Raw genomic sequence first — 26,274 nt, 5'->3', positions numbered from 1 at the left:
CACCTGCATCCTCCACACACATGATTGATGGAAGATGGTGGAGGTGGGTTGAAAATGCAATATAGAGAACTCCACCAAATTCCGTTATCTGTCATGGAAATCCTGTGTTGAAGCAGGCTGTTCAGCCCATTGAGTCCTCATCAACCCTCCGAACAACATCCCACCCAGATAGACACCTTACTCTATTCATGTGACCCTGCATTTACCATGGTGAATCCACCTAGCCTGCACATTCCTGGACATCTTTGGACTGTGCTGGGAAACCAGAGTACTTGGGGAAACTCACACAGATACAGGGAGAATACAGGGTGTGATCAAATCCCTGGTGCTGTGAGGCAGCAATGCTAACCTCTGAGCCACTGTGCTGCCCCAGCTCTCTTGTGCCATGATGGCAAGTAAAAAAGTATAAAAGTGACCCACTGTGGAGATACAAGATACTTCATCAGCAGACTTAAATCAACTTCCTACAAAGCAGTTGATTTCAGGGAGACTGATCTATTGTTTCTCTTTCATGGAATGTGAGCATCAGGACCAGTGTTTATTACCCTTATCCTCATTGTCCTTGAAAAGGTGACACCTCCTTTTTTTGACCCAGAACAGAGAAGATACAGCAACATAATGCAAAGTCAAGATGACATGTAACTTGGAAGAGAACTTGCATGAGGTTTGTTCCCATGCATCTGTTCCCCTTTACCTTCTAGAGGTAGAAGTCATGGACGTAGAATGTGTTGAAGGGGATTTGACAAACTGCAGGAGTTCTTGTAGATGATCTCATCCAATTCACCTATGAAGTGAGACTAGATAGTCTGTGTTTGTTTTCATTAGAACAGAGAAGATTGAATTGGAGGACCTCATTGAGGCGTAAAAAGTTATGAGGGACACAGACAGGGTAGATAGGGAAAACATTTGCCCCTAATAAAGGGGTCAATAACCAGCGGGCACAGTTTTAAGGTAAGGAGCAGGAGGTTTAGAGGGGATTTGAGAAAAGTCAATTTGCCTCATTATTACATGGAACCTGTCCTGGAAATACCACAACACAATCTGTAGTCACAATTAGGTCAAAAAGTTCCTCTCACAGTAAAGAACCAAATCACTGGAAGGAAGCAAGGAAATAACATTATTCTAGATCACTTAGTTGTGGAAATCAAATGAAGCTTCAGAAATTTGTGCAGCCAGTAAAGTGATCACAGAATCTGAGATAACAAGAATCATGATGTTGAAATACGATCTTCAACCGTGCAAGGAAGAGGTTTCAGAGGTTCAAAACCACTGAAGCTTCAGTCAGGTGTTTGGGGCCACACCTGCATAGGCAGAAGACAATTGTATGCAATAAATCTTTACATTAGAGAACATTAGAGAACATGTAAGCTTGACATGTTCTGAAAAGACTCAAACTCTCAGTACAACAACTTCAAGGAACTCATGAGAAATTATGCAGAGAGAAAGAGATCCTTAAGTCAAAAGTTGATCATGTTAATATTCAATATGCAGTAATTGTTGATCTGCATAGATAGCAATTGGAGGCTGCAAGAGAAACCTGTCAGCAAGCCATGAAAGCATTAGACAGTATTCTTAGCCAAAGGTTACAAAATCAGATTATTGAGTTTATACAGATATAAACTGCTTTCCAGAAGTTTTAATTTGAATGTTGGTGCTAACGTGATAAGCTCAGGACTCAAGAAGCATTGGCATAGTCAAACTACTTCAGTGAGATGAAGGAATTAAAAAGTCCAACTGTTAGCAATCAAACGGTGAAATCAAACCTTGCAGGCTGAAAATGAGAATCCTGCAGAAGATTTGCAAAGCTCTTACACTCAGACAGTTACTGTTCTCATCCAAGTGATACAACAAAGATAACTGTGTATTCTTGGCTGAAACAGTTAATAAGCAATAGCCTAATCTTTCAAGAATGACTGAAAAAAACAAGAGAAAACAAACTCCGAGTCCTGGGACTCCGCTCCCCACTCTATAATTGGAGCTTTGACTTCCTGACTCACAGGCCACAATTAGTAAGGATAGGCTATATGATAATCCACGATAATCCTCAACATCGGTTCCCTGCATGGCTGTGTACTAAGCCCTTTAATATACTCCATATACACTCACGACCGTGTTGCCAAATTCAGCTCTAACCCCATTTACAAATTTGCTAATGGATCAGACCTCAAACAAGGACAAGACAGATTACAGGTAAGAGATGGAGAGCTTAGTGGTATAGTGCAAGTACAACAATCTTTCCCTCAATGTCAGCAAAATGAAGGAGCTGGACATTGAAGTGGAGTGGAGGACCCCTGTCTGTATCAATGGTGATGACGTGGAGATGGTCAAGAACTTCAAGTTCCTACAAGTAAATATCACCAACAATCTGTCGTGATCCATCCATATTGATGATACAGTCAAGAAAGCACACTAATGTCTCTACTTCCTTAGAAGGCATGGGAAATTCAGCATGTCTACAATGATTCTTACCAATTTTCACAGATGGCCAATAGAAAGCATCCTATCTGGATACATCACAGCATGGTATGGCAACTGCTCTGCCCAAAACTGCAAGAAATTGCAAAGAGTCATGAACACAGCCTAGTCCATCACCCAAACTAGCCTTCCTTCCATTGACTCCATTTATACTTCCTTCTGCCTCAGGAAAACAGCCAACATTATCAAAGATCCTTCCCAACCCATTTATACTCTTTTCCACCCTCTTCCATTGGACAGAAGATATAAAAGTTTGAACAAGTGTACAAATTGATTCAAGAGCAGCTTCTGCCCTGCTGTTATCAGAGTTATGAATGGACCTCTCATATATTAGTGTTGATCTTTCTCTGCACCTTTTCTGTAGCTGTACTACTATATTCTGCATTCTGTTCTATTACTCTGATATACTTAGGTGAGGAATGATGTGTCTTGATATCTCAGTACATGTGATAATAATAAATCAAATCAAATAATAATCAGATCAAATTCATTCCCTGATTCATGACATCCAGGGAAGGAAATTGTTCTTTCAAATATCTCTTCAATTCAGCAAATTACACACAAGATTCCTGTTGGTCCTGCTTTGCCAGATTTTTCTGTTGTCTAGAATGGTGCGGTCCTACATTCTCGTGGAGTCTCTGAGATGTCTGTGGCTGCTCCTCAGCAGCCACATGTTGCAGCAAGTATTTCAGTTATAAAACTACCTACAGAAAGAGGCATTCCTTCCCTAGAAGTGGTGGAGAAGTCTTCATTTCCTCTCCTCAGCATAGTCTTCAGAGCATTCTTTATTCTCCTTCTCATCAATTACATTCTGGTTCTGAGAGCTAAACAGTTAGAAAGCAGTGAGAATTTCACATCCTTGACTCCCCTTTCAAGTGCTCCTGATTAATCAAGTCCTGGAATCTTCTTCTATGAATCTGATATTTCTTGATTGCTCGACATTAAAATCTTTGTGTGTGTCACAACTCAAAGACCAACCATCATCTGAAGCTGTCATTCCACTCCTCCAATGTGTTAGCCTTCAAAGAGAACTGCCAATATGTGTCCTACACAGCTTCTAAGGGAACCGAGAATATCATTGGAGATTAATCCCTCAGGCACAAGAGGCCTATGAGGGATGAAAATGGAATAGCAGTGTTAAATATTCATGGAAAAAAAGGAGTATTGTAAAATGCAGAGGACTGGGAATTATATCTTTACTCTGAGTATACCGACTGAGCCTTTGCAAAGGGAGCTATGACAGGCTCATGTCAGGTCATATGGAACTGGAGCCTAGGTCTGTGGGGTTACAAGTAAAATGTCCTCTGCTGTCATTGCTCTGTATGTCCTTTTTATGTTCAAAAAAGCTTGTTGCTGTTCAATAACAAACGTGTTGCTCTAATATTCCTTCAATAATTACACCTATAAAAAAATCTAGGGCCCTAAATTTGTTAATGGCCAAACTGGATATAAGTATAAGGTGTGGGTGGATCAGAGGTTAGCACTGCTGCCTCACAGTGGGGTCCTGGGTTCGATTCTAGCCTCAGGCAACCGTCTGCATGGAGCTTACACATTCTCCCTGTGTCTGTGTGGCTTTCCTCTGGTTGCTCTGGTTTCCTCTCATAGTCCAAAGATGTGCAGGCTAGGTGGATTAGCCTGGGAAATGCAGGGTTACAGGGATAGGATGGGGGTGGGGTGGGGGTTGCAGATCTGCAATGTAAGGATTCTATGAAGTATGGCAGCTTTTGGAATGGAGAGACCGGAGGATGAACTAAGGGGTCCACCTTAGTAAGTCAGACCAGCTATGAAGGTGGTTCAGGACCTTATCAATTCCCACCTTACCAAGGAGTCTGGTTATGTCCTGAGATGGGGAGGTAACTGTAATTGAGATTTGAATGTGCAATAAACAAAGGTGGGGTAGCTGCAGTTGTTTCCTGGAAACAGGAAGTCCACTCCAGCTTTGTTCCGACTTCAATATTTTTAGGCTCTTTTTCACAGCAACTTGAGATATAGCTAGTTAAGCTGCTGAATACTTCAAAATGCAAGTCAAAATTTGGGCATTGCACGCATTAACGCACAGATTTATCACAAACCTCTAACCTGCTAAAATGGCTAATGTTATGCCCATTCAACACCACAAAATAGGCAAAATTATGTTAAAATTTAGACTCTCTTGTGTCTATCCTAAGTATCGACCAGTGATAGGTAAAAGTTTAACTGGCCCTATATAGTTTTGGATATCTTTCCAACATATTTTGTACATGTGGCAATATGTAAAAATAGTACTCATTTTCCTTACCAATTTCTCTCCCGATGCCTTTAATGAAATAAAATTTATTTTCTATTAATTCAAGGTCATTTAATTCATAATGACCTGCGATTTAGACCTTTAGCTTTAATTTCACACTTTGTTGTGTTATTTACATCGTTTAACTTAATTTATCATGTAAATATATAATAATTGTAATGAATTATTGATACTGTGAGGTAAGAATTCACAAGAGTCAAACTTATTTTTTTTCATTTATTCATGGGATAAGGGCATTGCTGATTAGGCCAGCATTTATTGCCCAGAGGGCAGTTAAGCGTCAACCACATTGTGTGGGTCTGGAGTCACATGTAGGTCAGACCAGTAAGGATGGCAGTTTCCTCCCCTAAAGGACATTAGTGAACCAGATGGGTTTTCCCCCTGACAACTGATGATGGAATCATGGTCAACATTAGACTTCGAGATTTTTTAAAATTCAAATTCCACCATGGCAGCATTTGAACCTGGGTTCCCAGAACATTATCTGGGTCTCTGGATTAACAGTCCAGTGATAACACCACTAGGCCATCACCACCAACCACCCACCCCACCCCACCCCCCCAATTCTTCATAATAGATTTCATAAAGGATCTCTGTATGGTTCTAATCAACTGAGAATGTTAAATTCATAATAGGGATGTATAAGCAAAAACAAAAACTTGCATTTATGTAACACCTTTAATTTAAAGATGTCCCGAAGTGTTCTCAGTCTCTTCACAGAACTAATACTTTCATACAATAATAGTTTACTGTTGCAAATATACTTAAAACGTAAATGTATCTATATTTCAAGGTATAAAGTTCCCTAGTTACTAAAATATAGAAAAGTAGACACCTTTGAGTTCTTGGTCTATAATTAACCTGTGACTTTCCTATGTGCTTATGGATTATTATCACTAAACTTGATTGAATTTAGATAAAATTATTGCAAAGGCACAAAGAGAAATTAAAGTAAAATAAATTCATTACTTGAGAAAATATATTCTTAATTACAATAGTTTTTAATTAATTTTAACGAGCAGCTAAATTAGGTTGTGATACAGATTAGCTATCAGATTTGAATGGTGATACAGGTTCAAGGAGCTGAATAACCTTCTCTACTGTGTTGCTCCTCAGTGTGAAATGTGATAATGTGAAGTCATCCACTGGAAAATTTTCTTGGTTTGCACAAAAGTTTCACTAGGCCAAGCCAAAATGATAGGAATCTTCGTTTGTTCTCACATCCCCCATTGCTTCTCTGAAACTAACCATTAGCAAGTAAATACCATTAATGATAATAGTTTTCCTAAATCTTCCCAGCTTTTGACAGTGAAGCACCTAGCCTTTTAACACAAACATCAGCCAACAGGAACCAAGTGAGGGAAGGATTGTAATTTCTTTGTATTTTCTTTGTATTAACTTAGTTTCTTTATCCATTCAATCTGTTCTTGGTTTAATATTTGCCGATTTAAAGAATATGTGGGGGAGTGTTTCAAAGCAAAGCTTAATTCAGTAAATCTATTATGGTTAGTCGAGTAATTGCTGATCCTTAGGGTTGAATCTCTGTCAGTGGCAGTTTATTGGAGAGGAAATGCTTCCATATTTTAGGCAATCACCAAACTTTATACAAACTACTGCTGAGCCTTTTACAAGACGAAACGTTTATACTGCACTCAAAATGTATCACAATGTCTCAGCAGACTTAATAATTCCAAGGGAGATGAAGTATCTGACTCAACATGAGGTGCAGTAATTGCAATGAAACAAACAGAATGTTCCCATTTTCTTCAAAAAGAAATCAATTAATAAAGATTTGTGTTTATAGCTTCATCTTTTGCTGAAGTTGGGTGTGTTTATTATCGTGTAGTCAAGTTCTGTTATAGGTGTGAGGATAACACGTTGGTGGTTTTTTGGTTATAATGTGGCTTTCTGTTTTTCACCCAGAGGTGTTCTGTTATGTGAATAAACATATCTGTTATAATCATAATCCATTTCTCCACAATTATTAGACTTGGCATTGTCTAAATAAATTGGAGTCCAGTCAATTAAACTTGATATTTTTGTTTTTTTCTTAATGCTCCAAAACATGAGCTGATAACAACTGTATAAACTCTACAAAAATTTAGAGTTTTTTTCACTGTGCATTGATGTATTTTCTTGAGGGCATTCTGCAAATATTTGTGGTTTTCTGCAACTTTTTTTAATGTTTGTGAATTGCAGACCAATGTAAAAGGTCTTGAAAACTGCACCTGCAGCAGTTTAGAACTAAAATTGTGAAAAAAAGTAAGTAATCAAATGAATTGGGGTACGTACAGGCTCGCTGTCTTCTGACTTTTTTTTTGTTTTCATAAACATTTGTTCTTTTGCCTATTATTAGAACTTCAAAGCATGCATGGTTGTTAGGTCCATAGCTTTGAGGTCTCTATGAAAGTTGTCACTCTGAAACCAACCACTAGGCGGTATATAAGAACACTATGTCAATTATTCTTTTTCTGCTTATTTCCCTCCCTCCTTGAGGAGAAGGGCCTGGGTTCTGCTTTTTAACTCCTTATATACACATATATGAGATTAAGGGCAAAAATGCTTTTTGTTAAGGACATTGCACATGACTAAAATGGATTTTTTCCATTTTCCAATTTACCCAAATTTTTATGATTTCTCAATTTAGGTTTACAATTTTCATGCAACTTGAGTAAATTATTGATGATTTTCCAAAATCAAATTCTACAAATGCTGGAAAATGAACTAAAAGCAAAAACTGCTGGAAATAAATGAGGTAACAACGACCCTCCTGTTATATTTATTTTCTACTTTTTAATCAACCTGTTCAGAAATGTTGCTATGCACTTCTGGAGCAGGTGTGATTTGAACATGAGTCCCCTGCCTCAGAGGTAAGGACACTACCACTGTGCAACAAGAGACCTCTACATCTCCTGTTAAATCGACCCAGTCAATTAATTAATCAATTACCTCAAACCATCTGCTTAACTACTTGCTAAGTTAACAGACTCACATCTTCTCCTTAAATTGAAAATTGAAGACATAAGCCAATCCTTGAACAAAACTAATGAAAATGAAACAATTATTTTTTGCATTCTGTGTCTTACCTTATTAAATGACTTCACTAGCTCCATAAATGCTCCATCCTCAGGAATGGGAATGCCGCACATCAGTACGAAAGTTAAGGTTGAAGGATTCCCAACAACATTCACTAGGAAATCCAAGTGGATGATCCAGCTCAGCCTCCTTCACAGGACCCCAGCATCACAGAAAGCAGCCTTCAGCTAATTTAATTCACTCCACATGAAATCAATAAATGGTTGGAGACACCAGATACTGCAAAGATTATGTGCCCTCACACCATTCCGGTGATAGTACTGAAGACTTGCACTCCAGAACTTGCTGTGCACATAGCCAAGCTATTTCAGTATAGCCACAACACTGGCATCTGCCTTACAATGTGGAAAATTGCCTATGTACATCCTGTGCACAAAAAATCAGGACAAATCTAACCCAACTAAATACTGCCCTAATAGACTCCTCTCGATCATCAGTAAAAGTGATGGAATTTGTCATCAACATTGCTATCATCAACACTTGCTCAGCGATGTCCAGTTTGGGTTATGCTAGGGCTACTCATCTCATTACAGCATTGGTTTAAATATGGAAAAAGATCTGAATTCCAGAGGTGAGGTGACAGTGATTACCCTTGACATCAAGGTGACACTTGACCTAATGTGGCATCAAGGAACCTCAGCAAAACTGGAATCAATGGGAATCACAGGGAAAACTCTCTGCTGGTTTGTATCATGCATGACACAAAGACATGGTTGTGCTGATTGGAGGTCAATCATCTCAACTCCAGGATATCTCTGCAGGAGTCCCTCAGGTTAATGCCCTAGGCCCAACTGTCCTTAACTGCTTCATCAATAATCTTCGTTCCATCACAAAGTGAGAAGTGAAGATATTTATCAATGATTGCACAATGTTCAGCACCATTTGTGGCTCCTCAGATACTGAAGCATTTTGTTTCCAAATGCAGATAGACTTGGAAAATATCCAAATTTAGGCTGATAAATAGCAAATAACATTTGCACCACAGAAGTGCTAGGCAATGACCATCTCCAGCAATAGAGAATCTAACCATTGCCTTTTGACATCTAATGACATTACTATCATCGTACCCCCACTATCAACATCCAGGGGGCTTACCATTGACTAGAAATTGGACTGGATAAGCCTCATAAATACTGTGACTAAAGGATCACGTCAAAGACTAGAAATCCTGCAGTAACTTACCTCCTAACTCCCCAAAGCCTGTCTACCATCTATAAGGTACAAGTCATGCGTGTGATTGAATATTCTCTACTTACTCGGATGAGTGCAGGTCCAACAATACTCAACACTCAACAAATTTGATACCATCAGGACAAAACAGCATGCTTCATTGGCACCACATTAACTCCATCCACCACAGTAGCTGTGATGTGTACAAGATGCACTTCTAAAAATTCACCAAGTCTCCTTAGACAGCAGCTTCTAAACCCATGACCACTTCCATCTCGAAGGGCAAAGGGAGCAGATACATGGGAACATCACCACTGCAATATCCCTTGTAAGCCATGCACTGTCCTGACTTGAAAATATATAACCACTCCCTTGGTGTCATTTGGGTCAAAATCCTGGAAATCTGTAATGAGCACTGTGGGCCTGCTTACAGCAAATGGACTGCAATAGTTCAAAACAGCTCACCATGATCTTCTCAAGGGGAGCTATGAATAGACAATAAATGCTGGCTTATCCCAGAGAAGCCCACATCCCAAGAATGAATAAAAAGCACGATATTTTGTTTTTGACATTCGACATAATAGAATCAACTTTCCATATTGCCCCATCTTTCCTTAAATAAAAGAAACATTAATCACAAAGTGATCCCAAACAAAAGTTGATAATTTTCATGTTTTAATAACTCCTCACATCAACAGGCATACGTCTTTGAGTATCTCCAATAATTTCTTGAACCAAGCACCTTTCTTTTGTGATGATCTGATAATGAGTGACTCATGTCACTGTCGTCTGGAAATCTCTTGCCTTCTAACATTTACTATATGCTAGCAAAGTTAATCCTCAAACATTTGTCAGCAACATCCTTTACCAAATGTATATTGTTGCAATGGGGATGATTATCCATATAATATTTTATGGGCAAACTTTTTATCAGCTTACCCTTTCTATAGAGTTTCACTTAGAATATCGGATAAATACACCCTGTATCTATTGTACCAATGTTCCAGTTGCCACAACACTATTAACTGCTTTTATTATTTTGTTGTCTTTCAAGGCAACCGAGACCATTTATTACTCTTTCCCACCAAGAATATGATAAAATCTACCAAACCTTTATTTAGATCTTTAACCTTTGAGAAGATAATGAGATATTTAGCTTCATAGATCCATAGACTTCCCAAAAAAAAAGTCATCCTGTCATGGTCCATTCCAGTTTTTTTACAGATAGATGGTGTGCTGAACAGTAAGGGTACTTCATTTGTCGAGACATCTATGCTGATGAAATGGTTTACCGAAGCTATGTTATGTTATTTCTAAGATAAAAGAATTACCATTCTTTTTATTGGTTTCAGCATGTAGTTGTCCCCAGATTTGATGCAGGTAGCTCTCTCAAATTGCTTAACCTTCCAGCAGTCCTTATTATTCCAAGGATCGAGGTAACATTTTAGCCAATCTACTCCACACACTTGGACATTCATCCACTGATCAACAAAATATAATTGAGCATGTTTGCACTGAAACATTCATTACTGGGCTGAAGCTTCTTTAACTACCACAATTTCCTTTGTCTGATCAATATCATAATCTTCTCCTTCTGAACCTTTTGTGTTGTGTGCAATTTCAAAAACCATATTCCATTTAGGACAATTCATTTCAAGTCATATCAAAAACACCTGGCATTCCTGAGGTTCATTCTACTGTTACAGTACCAACATTCTGTCATCTGTTATAATTGTTAGAGGTATCTCTATCTTCATTCTTTTTAATTATGATTCTCCTTTCATAATGATGCTTTCAGCTTGTACCTGGGTGATCTTACATTGCTGCTACCGTTAAACCTTCCATCTCTTCTATCTCTGCTGAATGTCCCATTTGAGCAATGAAGGCTACTGGGAATTAATGTTTGCCTGAGAACATATTTTAAGGCTTCTGACATTTGTTTCAAACATGTGTTTCTTTGTGAAAACCTAATTCCAGTTAATACAAGGAATTTATCCTTGTTTGATGCTTTAACACAGATCAACAATTAAAGGCAAGCACTGAATTAGGAATCTCCAAGTTGATTTTTTGCAATCTTGCATATAACCTGTTTAATGCCATTGTAGATTCTTCTACAGAATATCCATCCTATTTTCTAAATTCATCAAAGTTTGACTGTGACTCATATGCATTCAATAGGTTGCTTTCTTGTAAATGTTGTCAATAAATTTTATTAAAATTTCCAAACCCACCTCAGTGTCTAGCCCCTACCTTTGAGAATACTTTACAGCTGATCTAACTTCTTGTATGAAGTCACAATGTCAAGGCCATACCTTGCTTTATTGTTTCCAGTAAAAACTTAACCCATATCCACACATTCACTCAGTTTTTTCGTTGATCAATGGGTTCAGCTTCACAAAACATCAGTGGGAATTCATCGTTTCAGCTGCTGTTCTCCGAAGTAACTTCAATTATAATCTTCTACTTCAAAAGAACTCTTAGGGCTAAGTTTTGCCAAAAAAACGGCTAAGTGTCAATTTCCAGGAGTTTTGTGGAGTGTTACTCTCTGTGAGCTCGAGTGAATGAGTGCTCAGAAAACAAGTGAAGAGCTCTACAATGCATGCTCCTCCAATGCATGAGATGGGTGCCTGTCTGTGAGTGCACAGCAGCCTCCTGGCAGCTTCACAAGTACAGGTACTTGTGTGCTCCAAATTGCAGCATGAAAGTAGATAACAGTCTGTACAACACAATAACTACAAAACTCAGAGAGGCCTGGAAAAAAGTTATTGTTTATGTTCAGCAATTGTTGCACTCCTTGGATTCAAATACCACAGGAAAGGAGTAATAAGGAGAAACCTGACAAAAATGGAATGGAAAATTTACTGGCAATTTTTTTTTGATTAATATCAAATATCTATATGTGACAAGTAATGCAAACCTCTGAGTAAATTCATATAACACAGGTGAGCCCACAGAACACCTAAAAATCAATTAACCTATCTTCTTGATTCACAGAGCTCACACTACTGATTCCATCAAAGCAATTAATGTGTTTCATGAGCTAATAAAACCTCAATGGAAAATAAAATTACTAGTTGCACAATAATGAAGTCACACTAAGGACTAATAACACAGCAGTGTTTTCCCATTGAGAGGTTGACAATGGTAGGCTTTTGAAGGATTTCTATAGCATTCGCAACCAATTGACTGTTACTGCACAAATTTTTTTCATTCTTTAGTGGGATGTGGGTGCCACTGGCAAGGCCAGCATTTATTACCAATTCCTAATTGTCCTTCGAGAAGATTGTGGTAAGCCACCAGTTTTTAACTGCTACAGTCCATCTGGTGATGAATACACTGCCGACTGTTCAATTTACATACATTTGGATTTTGCTTTGGATCAACATGAGTTGTGCACTATTGCATATTCATGAATTTATTACCAGTTTGCTCTCATGACAAAATTGTCTAGTTTCATAGGTTACCACATTCAAATATAACCTGGAAGAATGAATAATGTGTGGGTGGGTGATACTTCACAGATATTAGTTGAAAGCTTGCTTTTTAATGTTTGTTTGTGGAGCATGGAAAATTCTAAAAATAGAGCAGTTATCTTATCTTTGTGATGAAAATCCAGTATTCAGTTCAAATCTTTCAGAAATGATTATTTGTGTAAGACCTATTGTGACTCACACATAACATCAACTTTCATTAGTTCACATTTTATAGAAAATGGTACAGTTGTTATTCAAAGGGTCAACATTTTCCAGTTTTTTTTCCCCCTAAATCATTCATTTAAGTATGACTTGTGTCATTGGCTTCTATGACTGCATCACTTACTTTTCACTGGTGGCAATATGATCAACTGGAAGCTGGGAATCACCCAAGGTACAGGAACAGAGAAAAAGAGTGAAGGAGTAGGCTATTTGGCCCTTCCAGCCTGCACCACCTGAATGTGGAGAGTCTAGATGAATATCCAAGCATTTCCTGCTGCTGTTAGTATCTAGTATTCTCAAAGAACTATTCGAGATAAATAACAACACCAAGTCTTAGCCAGGTAAAGTTTGTCAGTCAAGGTAATGATGTGGCTCATCAGGCAAGGATGGCCAATCTGCAGAGTTGACATCCCATGCTTTTTGGAATACCAAGCTATGACGATCGCTTATTTAAAGTATCAAAATAGTTAAGATTGCTGAAAAGAATTACAAAGAATTTGCAGCCCAGAAACATTTTCCTCATCTGGTCTATGCTCCACATCAAACCTATTCTCATCCTAAAATAATGCAACAAGGTTTTTTGTTCATCTGAAACATTAAGAAATTTGCTGAATAAATTGTTATGGATGTGTTATTACTTTAGATCACACTTCTCAATAATTTAAGGGAGGATTATTTGATTCTGTGTTTCAATCACACAACAGTTCATTAAAAGTGGAATGTGCATTTCTTATTTGAAATGTGATTATTTAATTAAATAATTTTTCATTTACATTAAATTATTCTGTCATCTGGGTGCAAAATTAAAACTTAGATACAAGAACAAAAAATGCTTTGGAGAATTGACACAGTGGATTAGAGCGTGAATTTGAATCCACATTACCTGAATATTTAAATGCTCAAATATTCCAATGTAAGAATGTGCCAAATATAGTTGCTCCAAAGAGAGGAAATAATTCAGTGTTTGTTATTCAGGCTAGTTCTTCAGCTTTTGCTGGCAGCCTTAGATTATTGGTAAAGTTTGTCAGTCAAGGTAATGATGTCGGTCATCAGGCAAGGATGGCCAATCTGCAGAGTTGACATCCCAGCATGAGTGTTGGTTGGCAGCTGTTTCATCATGAGTGGCTCATGGCCATCTGGCAGACAGGAAAGGCAGAAAACAAATCATCCAATTCAGGAAGGAGAGTAGTCCTGAAACATGGCACAAAATTAAACAAAAAATCTTTGTTTTGTTGTTAAACAGAGGAAGAAGTACTTCATCTCTGTCGCATATGTTCCGATAAGGACAAGCAGGGCAAGGCAGCCTCCGAAATGTCCACCTTCTTCTTCAACCGAGGATTCCCCAGCTTCGTAGTCGAAAGGGCCCTCAACAGGGTCCGACCCATCTCCTGCACTTCTGCCCTCATTCCCTCTCTTACCTCCCACAACAGCGATAGGCTCCCCTTATCCTTACCTACCGTCCCACCAGCATCCACATCCAGAAGATCATCAACTGCCATTTCCGCCACCTCCAGCAAGATGCCACCAACAGGCAAACATTCCCCTCCCCTCCACTCCCCTGTCTGCATTCCACAGGGACTGTTCCCTCCAGGACACTCTGGTCGACTCTTCCTTCACCCCCAACACCAGCAACACCCCCCACAGCCCCTCCCCCGCAACAACCAAAGATGTAACACTTGCCCATTTACCTCCTCCCTCCTCAGTATCCAAGGGCCCAAACACACCTTCCAGGTCAAGCAGCACTTTACCTGTATTTCCCACAAACTAGTCTGCAGCTTTCGCTGCTCACAACATGGTCTCCTCTACACTGGGGAAATGAAGCGTAGACTGGGCAACTGCTTCGCAGAACATCTATGTTCTGCTCGCAAAAAGAACCCTGAGCTTCCAGTTGCCTGCCACTTTAATGCACCACCCTGCTCCCTGGCCAACATCTCTGTCTCTGGCTTGCTGCAGTGTTCCAGCAAAGCTCAGCGCAAACTGGAAGAACAACACCTCATTTTCCGCTTGGGGACCGTGCAGCCCTCCGGACTCAATATCGAGTTCGATAATTTTTGGGCCTAAACTCTCCTATGTTGTAGCCCCCTACCCCACAGACCAGGCCTTGTTACCACATAGCCTGCCATTACACACTACCTATTGTTAGTCACTAACAGTCCCCATTAACAGCTATGCACTCTCCCAGCCAGATTGTTATCAACTCCTTTGTCTATCCAATTGCTCTTCTCTCTCTTTGGGTTCTATCCCTACCTATCATTTACTCCTTACCCCCCTCCCCCTCCCTATCTTCTGCATATAAACTGGTAATTTCCTAGCTACCATCAGTTCTGAGAAACGGTCACTTTACTTGTTGTTAACTCTGATTTTTCTTCACAGATGCTGCCAGATCTGCTGAGCTTTACTAGCAACTTCTTTTGTTCACAACTTTCTTATCTATAAACAGATTAAAATGCATCTGATCAAGGCTTGTAGAACAGACAATTGGCAGGATGCAACCATAAGGATATTAAATCACTGAACTGTAGTGAAGCCCTTGCCTCTCAGCTTTACTCATTTATTATGTATGGAAAATGTCCCATCTGTCCCTTCACATATCAATGTACATAACATTTTCACACAGATACCTCATATATGCTTAAATCTTGAATCATCACTGACCAGGAAAATGCTTGGATTCAAAGTGGTGTTTCTATGTAGAAAAACAGGAATCTTTGTATAATGTGGATTTAGTTAATTCTTTACTAAACTAATAAGTAGAATAAACTGAAGAAACTTCATTTCATCAACATTTGCAGCAATAAAATTTTCTGTTCCAGCATTTAACAAGATAAACTGCTTAATCTTTTGTCCACCCTTGAGCTAATCACAAGAAGAAAATAATCGTGGAATGGAATTGATTGTTGAAATACTGGGCTTCTTTATTGAAAAATACTATACCATTGCAAATCACTTGAGAAATGATCCCTGTGTTACTTTTGATGATGCACTTGCAATCAAATTAAGGTAATTTAATGGAAAACAAGTTAACAGAAATCAGCATACAATGTACTTCAGATGTGCTTACAAAGATTTCAGTTGAAAATCATCTTGGTCAAATTTGACAAAAGTACCACATAGTATGGTGTAGCCTTACAATTCTTGTTTCTTATTTAATAATTCTTATTTTTAACTTTTCTGAACTACCTGGGTCCTTTGAATAGTATGCTGCCAATATATCTCATTAATCGTTAATAAGATGTATTTATCCAAACACATTGGTCTAAGTCTACTGAACCTGATCAAAAATAGGTTTTCTGATCCAGATCAAACCAAAAGAACCTACATATCTTTCTCTGATTTTACAGCTACTCCTCCAATGGACGATTGTCCCATAATGACCAAACATAAAAATACTCTCAGAGACCATAAAAGAGAATATTTGGAGAAGCCACATACCCTTATTGCAGCACTAGCAACCATATTCTGGCAAGTAAAAAACTTAATTATCTCAAAGGTTCTTTGAAAAGCTAATGGAGAGAAGGTAAGTGATTAAGGGGGTAGGGTGGGTAATGTTAATTGGTAAGGGAGGAACGTTGTAATTGGATATGGTGGTGAGGTGGCAGGTGGGTGAGATGGTGGGTTGGCAGGTGGGTGGGACGGTAGCATGGAGGGGGCGTGAGATGGTAGGGTGGCAGGTTGGGGAGGTGGGCAGTTGGGATGAGGTGTATTCAGATTGGGTTGTGGAGAGTTGGAGGGTCAAGTATGTGGTTGAGTGATGAGATCGAGTCGGGTCGGATCAAGACGGGGTGCATTTTGGTGGTCAGGCTATGTTGGGGTGTCAAACAGGGTGAGGTCAGGTCAAGTTGGACAAAGAATTGAGTCGGATCACCGGGTGGGTGTAATAAGAGCTTGAGGAATCAGTGAGTGATTTGGTGATGGGAGAGGGGTCAATTCCATAGCTACCGAGGAAATATGCCTGGTTTTAAGCTGTTTAACATTTCCAGGGTGACTGTCCAGGTAAATGAGTCAGAACTGACCTAAATCTCTAACTCTAACTCAGAGTTACATTCCCTTAGACAGTTATAACATGATGAGTAGCTTCATCCTTGTTTGCAGTTACAAAGATAGTTATTCAGTCGGGTGATGATGTAAAGTAGCAATACATTTATGAATGTACATAATTCCATGCCACATTTGTGCCCTAAGAAGCTGATCGATTTGGTTTCCATCCCACTTCGTGTACTGTGAAGCATTATTCATGGTTGACAGTGATTGATCAGGTGCACAGCAGGATTTTAAACATGGCGCTGGTGGCAGAAACCCCTGCAAAAGGTGAGTAGCTCTGATGCTGGTGAGCGTACGGTAGCATAAGTGGCATAGAGTGTGGCGCATAGATATTGAGGTGACCATTGGAGAATTGTGTGAGAAAACATGCAAGAGCTCACTGAGAGACAACCTCAATGAAAATCCCTGAAACCGACACTGAGCTGATTCTTGGTAAAATTCAGCCCTGGCTGCCCAAAGCTCATGAAATTTGATTCCCAATCTCAATTCCTTCGTGGTTTCACCTCAAACTATTTTAAATGTAAAAGAGCTCATTCCTGTATTTGACTCTTAGGATGTTTTATTTTCCAATCCTCATGTACTCATCGGTTGAATTTACTCTATGATAGTGTGTAGACGGATGTCGTCTCAGTTTATGGCCAGGAAAATGGAACTCCTGGACAAGCAGAAATGGTACCTTTTGCTGGAATTTCTGCTCCCTTTTACACCTGCCAAAAATTCTGAAGGAATATGCCTCCAAGCATACCAGGACATTTTTGCCTTGTAAAATAACAATGCTTATAGTGGTTTTAAAGTAAAATCAATGCTTTTGCCAAACAGCAGCATCTTGAAGTCTCAGCATGCCACGTTTCCCCTGACAGAGCAGAACTACAGGAAATTCAACCCCTGTTCCTTTTACATTTAAGTTGTACAGAAATACTTGATCATTTTTGACAGTGCAGAAAAATGGCAACAAAACCTAAGTCTGACAATTCATTTATATTGATACAATCTACCTAATTTAAGCCCTATCACCTAAGGAGATTAGAAGAATTGGTGTAATAGTTAATGAGCTCATTGTCCATGTAGTATAAAAATAGAAAAATAGATCATACTGGAGTTCAGTGCAGGATCAAAAGAAAGAGGTAAAGCATTTGATTTCCTCTGGTAGATGTTTCTTGTACTATCACTGTCAGCTTTTGAACAAGAGTTATGCGAGGTCAATTTGGAAGGGTAACAGTGAATAATAGGCAGTATTTGCTATCTAGCTGTGGTAAGATTTCTTTCTCTGTAAAAGATTCTACTTAGGTGTGAAATTCCCCTTAATGTGTAACCACAGCACTGAATGAGAATTACATTTTTACATCTTTGCTCCACTTCTGTGCATATTATTTGATTAAACATTTCAGGAAGTTCAGATTATTCTGTGAACTGAAGGGGAGTGTACAGTTTGGTGAGCAATCCAAAAACATCTGCAAAAATGTTAGATAACAAGGTGTAGAGCTGGATGAACACAGCAGGCCAAGCAGCATCAGAGGAGCAGGAAAGCATCTGCAGTTCCTACTACCCTCTGCAAAAATGTTACTTAATTTCAAAAGTGTCATTTCAGCAGTAAATTTCTTCTGTAATGCGAGAGAGTGTGACTGTATCAATGTGTAATCGCAATGCATTAGTATAAACAAAATATTCATGACTTATAAAGTACTAATCAAAGGTACAAATTTGCACTCACTTCCCTTTCCAGCCCACAGTACATTGATGACATTGACCTTACAGGCAAATTTGTTGCAGCCCAGTGTAAAACAAATCAGAGCAGATAACACTATATCTAAGAGACAAGTTTATTGGGACACTCAACAAAAGGAAGGAATAAATGAATGAATGGAATAACAAACTCGAGTATGTCGAATATTCTGTGACAAAGCAAGAGAAGCAAAGCAGAATGTGACTAGTGAGATTTTAAGTCTTAGAAGGCTGACTGTCGTAGTAACTTTTTAAAATCTTTGTCAGAAAGAGAAGGAAGGTAAAGGAAATAGTCTTACAAACATAGATGTGCAGATCACAGATTGTGAGCAATGGAAATATTATACAGCAGCATTTCATTGATATTCAGAGGATGAAGCAGACATAAGGGTTGTGGATAGTGCAGAAGGTTGTCAAAGGATGCAGCAGGATATAGATCAATTGCAGACATGGGCGGAGAAATGGCAGATGGAGTTTAATCCGGGTAAGTGTGAGGTGCTGCACTTTGGACGATCAAATGCTAAGGAAAAGTATACAGTTAACGGCAGGACTCTGAACAGCATTGATGTACAAAAGGATCATGGGGTTCAAGTCCATAGCTCCCTGAAAGCAATCACGAAAGTAAATAGGGTGGTAAAGAAGGCGTATGGCATGCTTGCCTTTACTGGTTAGGGAATTGAATGCAAAGTCAGGATGTCATGTTGCAGCTTTATAAGACTTTGGTTAGGCCACATTTAGAGTATTGTGTTCAATTCTGGTCACCACATTACAGGAAGGAAGTGGAGGCTTTGGAGAGGGTGCAGAAGAGGTTTACCAGGATGCTGCCTGGATTAGGGGGTATGAGTTATAAGGAGAGGCTGGAAAAATTCAGGTTGTTTTCTCTCGAGCAGCGCAGGCTGAGGGGAGACTTGATAGAAGTCAATAAAATTATGAGATGCATCGATAGTGTTGAGAGTCAGAATCTTTTTCCCAGAGGTGAAATGTCTAATACTAGGGGGCATGCATTTAAAGTTAGAGTGGGGAAAGTTCAAAAGAGACATGAGGGGAAAGTTTTATACAGATAGTGGTAAAAGCCTGGAACGCACTGCCGGGAGTGGTAATGGAGACAGATAAAAAAGGGACATTTAAGGGTCTTCTAGATAAGCATGTGAATATGCACGGAATGGAGTAACATGGACCAGAAGGGATTAGTTTCATTTGGCATTCTGTTCAGTACAACATCATGGGCTGAAGGGCCCATTCCTGTGCTGTTCAGTTATATTTGTAAAAATCTAGTTTAAATGGAGACCGTTTCTCCAGCAGTTTGTTTTATATCAGATCTCCAGCATTTGCAGTGTTTTGCTTTTATTTATAGAAAGCTATTACTCTGGCTGTGAACATGAGATCTCATGCCTGAACTGGAAAATAAACTGTTAGCCTTATGATCTAGGGAGACTGAAAGGTGATGGGGAGATTGTCATCATTGATAGAGACTGGAGGTCTCTGTGCTTGTTGAAAGTTAAAAAGAAGTGGCTGGATTAAGGTTAAGGTGTCAAAAGGAATTTACTTGAATACTATGGTGTACTTATTCCAAATTGATCTAGAAGTGTACTGAGATTGGGCATGAAAACTCTCAAACTTTGGTTGTTGGCTCAGTATTACATTAACAGATCTTCAAACATCTGACAAACAAACTTAAAAAATAATTAAAAGCTTTAGCTGCATGTGTTGTACTAGGAAAATGCAACACATTGTATCATTCACAAGCAAAGTGGCCCCCTTATTTTATTCATTCATGGGATGTGAGCGTCGCTGGCTGGTCAGCATTTATTAACCGTACCTAGTTGCCCCTGAGAAGGTGGTGATTAGCTGTCTCCTTGAAGCACTGCAGTCCATGTGCTGTGGGTTGATGCACAATGCCTTTAGGGAGGGAATTCTAGGATTTTGACGCAGCGACGGTGATATATTTCCCAGTCGGGGGAATTGGAGGAGGTGTTGTTGCTGTAGTGACTCTATAATTCAAGACTGTGACTCTATCTTCTCTAAATATTTGAACTTTTCAATGCAAATTGTTATGATCCCAGATGATGTTATCATTTGATAAGTTAGATCCCAGACTGAAATCTGGCTGGATATCATTTTTTAATATAGTTTTAATGAAGTGATCTTTTATTGAAAGTCAAACACACAATGTTGCAGATTCAGGTTTAAAAATAAAACTGAAGTTTATTATGCAAATGAAATGAAGATAAAATAGAAGAGCCCAAGCTATTTACATATAGCACAAATTAAAGGTTTCAAAACACACAGCAAAACACAATCCTATTAATCTTAGCAGCATCCCATTACATATTCAAACACAGAAAGAATGTCCTTTTCTATTCCACATAGGTTTTGACTTAGTTGTGTCTTCAGTTACCAATCAGAAGAATCTGATTACCTCTTCCTTGATTAATAATGTAACTGAGCATAAAATTCTTTAGATTCAAATAACCTTTTCAGGATTTTAGCCAAACACTTCTGGTCTGGATCTTTTAATCTTAGTCCTTTTAGTCCTTATGCTGAATTATACTATTTTTAACAGTTCTAAGCTAACTTCTCCCTTTTTCAGGAGCAACTGCTACAGATAAAAGTCACGCTTAACCACTCAAACTGAAACAATGACACTTTTATTTACCTTTACACTTTTAGTTTACTTATTTACTTTTATTAATCTGTGGCTGTTTTCCCTAAGTCCAAAAAGAATTCAAGAATATCCTATATAAAAGCTTAAAGTATTGTACTGTTTACTTTGTTCACTTGTAAAATTCTCCTCATATGAACACATTACTTCCAGGAGGTCTTTCTTTACACAATGCACCAAAATAAATCAGCATGGCTCCAGAAATATGTACAAGTTTATAATTAAACCTCTTCAGACACACAGAAAACCTATATGCCACAAGTATAAATTCAAAGATCCAAGCTAAAAAAAAATGCATGATATTATAATAGATATTAATTACTCAACTGACATCACAAAACAGACCAAGGACCTTCTCTGGAGTAATAAATCATTTATTCAATGCTTTACTGCTGCAGCCAGGGAACTGGTCCCTGCTGAACTAGTTATTGATTCATACTTCGTGGGGCAGCTATGAAACATAGGATATTCAGGATAATGTAGGGTGAACCTATCACTTGCCTCCTTATAGGACACAACACAAAAAATTACTTGCAATAGGTGATGCTGTCTGCCAAGCTTTAAGATCATAAGACCACAAGAAATGGGAACAGGAGTAGGCCATTTGATGTCTCAAGCATGCTCTGCCTTTTAATAGATTATGACTGATCTGACACTTCCTATGTTCACTGTCCTGTGTTTTCCCTACAACCCTTGATTCTCCTACTGATCAAGAATCTCTCTATGTCAGCTTTAAATATACAAGGACACTGCTCCCACAGCTCTCTGCGGCAAGAAATTCCAAAGACTCATTACCCTCCAAGAGAAGAAATTCCTCTTCATCTCAGTCTTGAATTGGTATCACTTTACTCTGACACTATGCTCTCTGGTCCTGGACTCTCCCGAGAGAGGAAACACCTTATCAGCATTTGCCCTATCAAGCCCCTTAATTATCCTACATGTTTCAATGAGATCACCTCTCATTCTTCTAAACTCCAATGAGTAGAATCCCAAACTGTTTAGCTTTTGCTCATAAGACAATCCCTTTGTACCAGGGATCATCCAAGTGAACCTTCTCTGAACTGCCTCCAATGAAATGATATATTTCCCTAAATAAATGGACTAAAACTGCGCACCATACTCCAGATGTGGTCTCACTAGCACCTTGTAGAGTTGCAGTAAGACTTCCTGACTCTTATACTCCAACCCCCTTGAAATAAGGGCCAACATTTCATCAGCCTTCCTGATTACCTACTGCACCTGTGTGCTAGCTTTCTGTGTTTCATGCACACTTACCCCCGAGTTCCTTTGTGCTTCAGTTTTCTGCAGTTTTCTCCATTTAAATAATATTCTGTTCTTTTGTTCTCCCAAAATGAACAACTTCATATTTTCCCACATTATACTCCATCTGTCAACTTTTGCCCACTTACTTAACCTATTAATATCTCTCTAAAACTGTTTGCATCCCTCTCATAACTTGCCTTTCCACCTATTTTTGTGTTGTCTGCAAATTTAAGCAACAGTACGTTTACTTCCTTCCTCTAAGCCATTAAGATATATTGTAAACAGCTGTGGTCTCAGCACTGATTCCAGTGGAATACCACTGGTTATAGGTTGACAATCGAAAAAAAAACACATCTCCACTCAGTGTTTTCTGCCCATTAGCCAATTCTCTAGCCAATTCTCTATCCATTCCAATATACTACCTCCAACACTATGCCCCCTTATTTTATGACAACTTTTTGTTAGGTACCTTGTCAAATGCCTCTGGAAGTCCAAATACAACACATCTACTGTTTCCTCTCTATCCACTCCTGCTGAGGATTCTCGAAAAACTCTGATAAATTAGTCAGACTTGATTTCCCTTTCACAAAGCCGTGCCGACTCTGCTTGATTAGGTTATGATTTTCCAAATGTTCTGCTATTGCATCCTTAATGGTTGATTCCAATATTTTTCGAACATTTCTCCTAATTCTGTCAGTGATCAGTGTACAATATCACTGTATCTGCACAGGACACTACAGGCTTGCAATCTTTGCATCCATTAATGCTCATGCATTGAGGTCCAAAGTTCAAGATGTAATGGAAGCCAATTTTACCATATTTAGTAACAAATTGGTAACGTTATTAGGAAGGGACTCCAAGATCTCACTGCAATGTAACTATTTCCTCCCAGAAATCAGTCGTTAACGTCAATGCCTGCAGTATGGGCATCCATACAGAAATATAAGAGTAGACAGATTTAAACATGAGTCCATTGAGTTGAATCTATTAAGCCTGTAGCGCACACTATTCCCTAATAATTAGATCATTGTTAATCTGCACCTTATTTATTCACATGTACTTTGATACCACTACTTAATGTCAATTTTTAATTTTCAATTGACCAAGCCTTTTTGAGTAAAAGAATTCCATGTTTTCAGTACATTTGTGTAAAGAAATTGTTTATAATGTTCCCTGTATAGCCTAGCTTTAATTTTAATAATAGGCTCTAATGCTCTGGATTCCTCTGCATGAGTAAGATATTTCTCTCTATTTACCCCATCAATACATGAGACTGATTAAGTACAAAATATAAAGTGCCTTTAGCCTATTGTTAGTACAACGTGGTGTTTTGTTCTTGTTATCTTATTGCAGTGAATATAATGTAAAATGTTCCTAAAAGTGGTCATGACAAACTAAACTAAATTCTACTAAATTAAAATCTACTGTCATTGTGTTGGGAATGAGATATATGCCAATATATGATCCCTTGCTATTTGTTTCACTTTTCTTTTACTTTCTTTGAAGCAGAAATTCCATCCAGTTCCATTCAGATATATATGTCAATAAATTATGAGCAAGATCCCTCAACATACTAAGGATGAAAATAACGACAACTGTAGTTATCAATCGTACCAGTATGAAAGCAGTGGAAATATATTTGAGCCAAGTGTGTTTACCTATCCTAACAACAGTCTACAGCAAATGGCTTCTCTCATTTTCCAATTCCTCATTCTTTTACTTATATTCCTCATTATCTTTCTACCTCTAAATCATCTGCATTCCAGAAGCCTTTGTTCTTTAATCATTACCTTTAAATTCAGGGACAGAGGGGTTATAGGTTGGTCTGGTTGGATTATGATCCTCCATGCTTATTCCTACAATCCAATATTTATTCTGATTTTAGTGACATTGAGTGGATACTGGAAATATGAAATCATTCTTAATCTGAGTTACCTGAGTGGGTTTGAAATAAAAGGAGGATCTAAATTTCAGGCAATAATCTGTATCATGTGGCATCCACAGGTTAGTTTGCTGGGGTACCTGACATTACAATGACTCATGAAAATTCCAGCTTTACCTGTGTAACATTCAAAGATTGGGTTGTCCTGGGTGTATCCTTTAAGAATTTAAATGTGTGGGTATGACATATGAGATGCCCAAGTCTTGTCATCCAAAAGGTCAATGGAGCCCACTTGCCATTCAGTGCTCTCTTCTATAATGCTGACTGTGGCACGGACATCACAATTCCACATTGGTATGTTCTATATCTTTTCACCACATAGCTTGGGCTATCTTATCCGCCTTTTTCCACCCAACCTCTCCTTTTGAGCCAGATATTAAGCATTTTGTTCGTGTTGGAATGTGATTCCTTTCTAAATATTCCAATATTATTTCTAACTGTTGGAGTAGAGAATTCCCAGAGATGATGCATTCAGTGGCCCTTGCTGTTTCCTTATTATGTTCTCATGCTGTTCTCTGTAATTTGAATCTGATGTTTATAATATTTTAAAATATTTCCTCGATCATCCCTTTTCCTCTGTCATAATAATCCAACAACATTCCTTCTAGCTGTCTTCTCGCCACTTCATTATGCTTATCAAGCTAATTATATATATCCTACTGACCATTGCTAAATTTCTTTTTTCTTTTCTCTTTCTTCACCAGCTGCATTCAAATTGATGTGCTCTTGTATTTACTCTCTCAAATATTTCTAAATCTGACCATTTACCCCATTCGCCCTGGATATGATTGTTGTTTAGCAACCTTTTTAACTTTTGGGCTATTAGCTGATCATAGAATTCCTGGTTTTCTTGTGAACATTGGCCTTTGGAAAGAGGAATAATTTGTCCATTCTCCAGTTTATGACATTTAGCCATATTTTCTTTCTCCATGTCCTTTTCTATAACCCAGATTCTAACCAAAACTGGACAATACACCTTAAATGAGGATGTTGCATTCGTAATACATAAGTACCTGCTCGCATGACATTGAATGATTCTCTGATATATCCTACTAAGGCCAATAAATGATTTATGATCTTGATTGATGTAAGGAATTTCTAATTTTTGACCTGGTGGCCCAACATATTCTTTATTACCATTTCTCCAAAACTCTCTCAGTCACATTTCATTCTCAATCCTTCACGCTTTACAACTGTAATCATTCCGTTGACATTCTGTGACCCATTGGGTTTGTTTCAGTAAATTTTCATTTTGCAGTTGTTGTGCTCCTCGCTAACAAGGATGTGGAAGTTACTTGAAAGACCAGTTTCTGAGGAGGCACTGTTAGTTTCAATCTGTCCACTGCTGTCATATGACACGAACCTTCAAGATGTTTAGAGAACAGGCATCAAAAGGTATAGTTTTGGGAGCAAATGAAAACAAAAACAAAAACATAGTCACAGGATGTTCATTTGTAAGAAAATAAAAGTGTAGCCACTTATTCTTTGACAGTTTCTAAATGGTTAAGACAGATACCATTTTCTGACCTGTTATTTGTCTTTCTTTTTCCAAACTGTTACACGCTGCTGCAGTAAAGTTTACTATAGCTTCATATGACATGCTTTCAATTCAGGCTGGATGGTGTCACTCTGCACCCTCAAAAGCTCATACAGAGATTTTGACATTAAATCAAAACATGGAATAAAATTTCATTGATAACTGACCAGACTTAAAAATGATCAGAGAGTAGCTTGGTTTTAAGAGGAGGTAATCTATGAATAACCTCTATTTTGTGGGTATCTGGACTAGCTTCCTCTGGACAATGTACAATCCCATGTAAGTTTTTATTCTTTGAAAACTAGATCTTTTGCAGGTTAACATTTAGACCACTTGAGCCAGGAATGTTAGTAGTTCATCTAATAAAAATAAATAAAAACCAAA

This window comes from Rhincodon typus, chromosome 5 (assembly GCF_021869965.1).
Source record: "Rhincodon typus isolate 14 chromosome 5, sRhiTyp1.1, whole genome shotgun sequence".
In the NCBI taxonomy this organism is placed as follows: Eukaryota; Metazoa; Chordata; class Chondrichthyes; order Orectolobiformes; family Rhincodontidae; genus Rhincodon; species Rhincodon typus.
Note: the sequence above shows the minus strand (reverse complement) of the source record.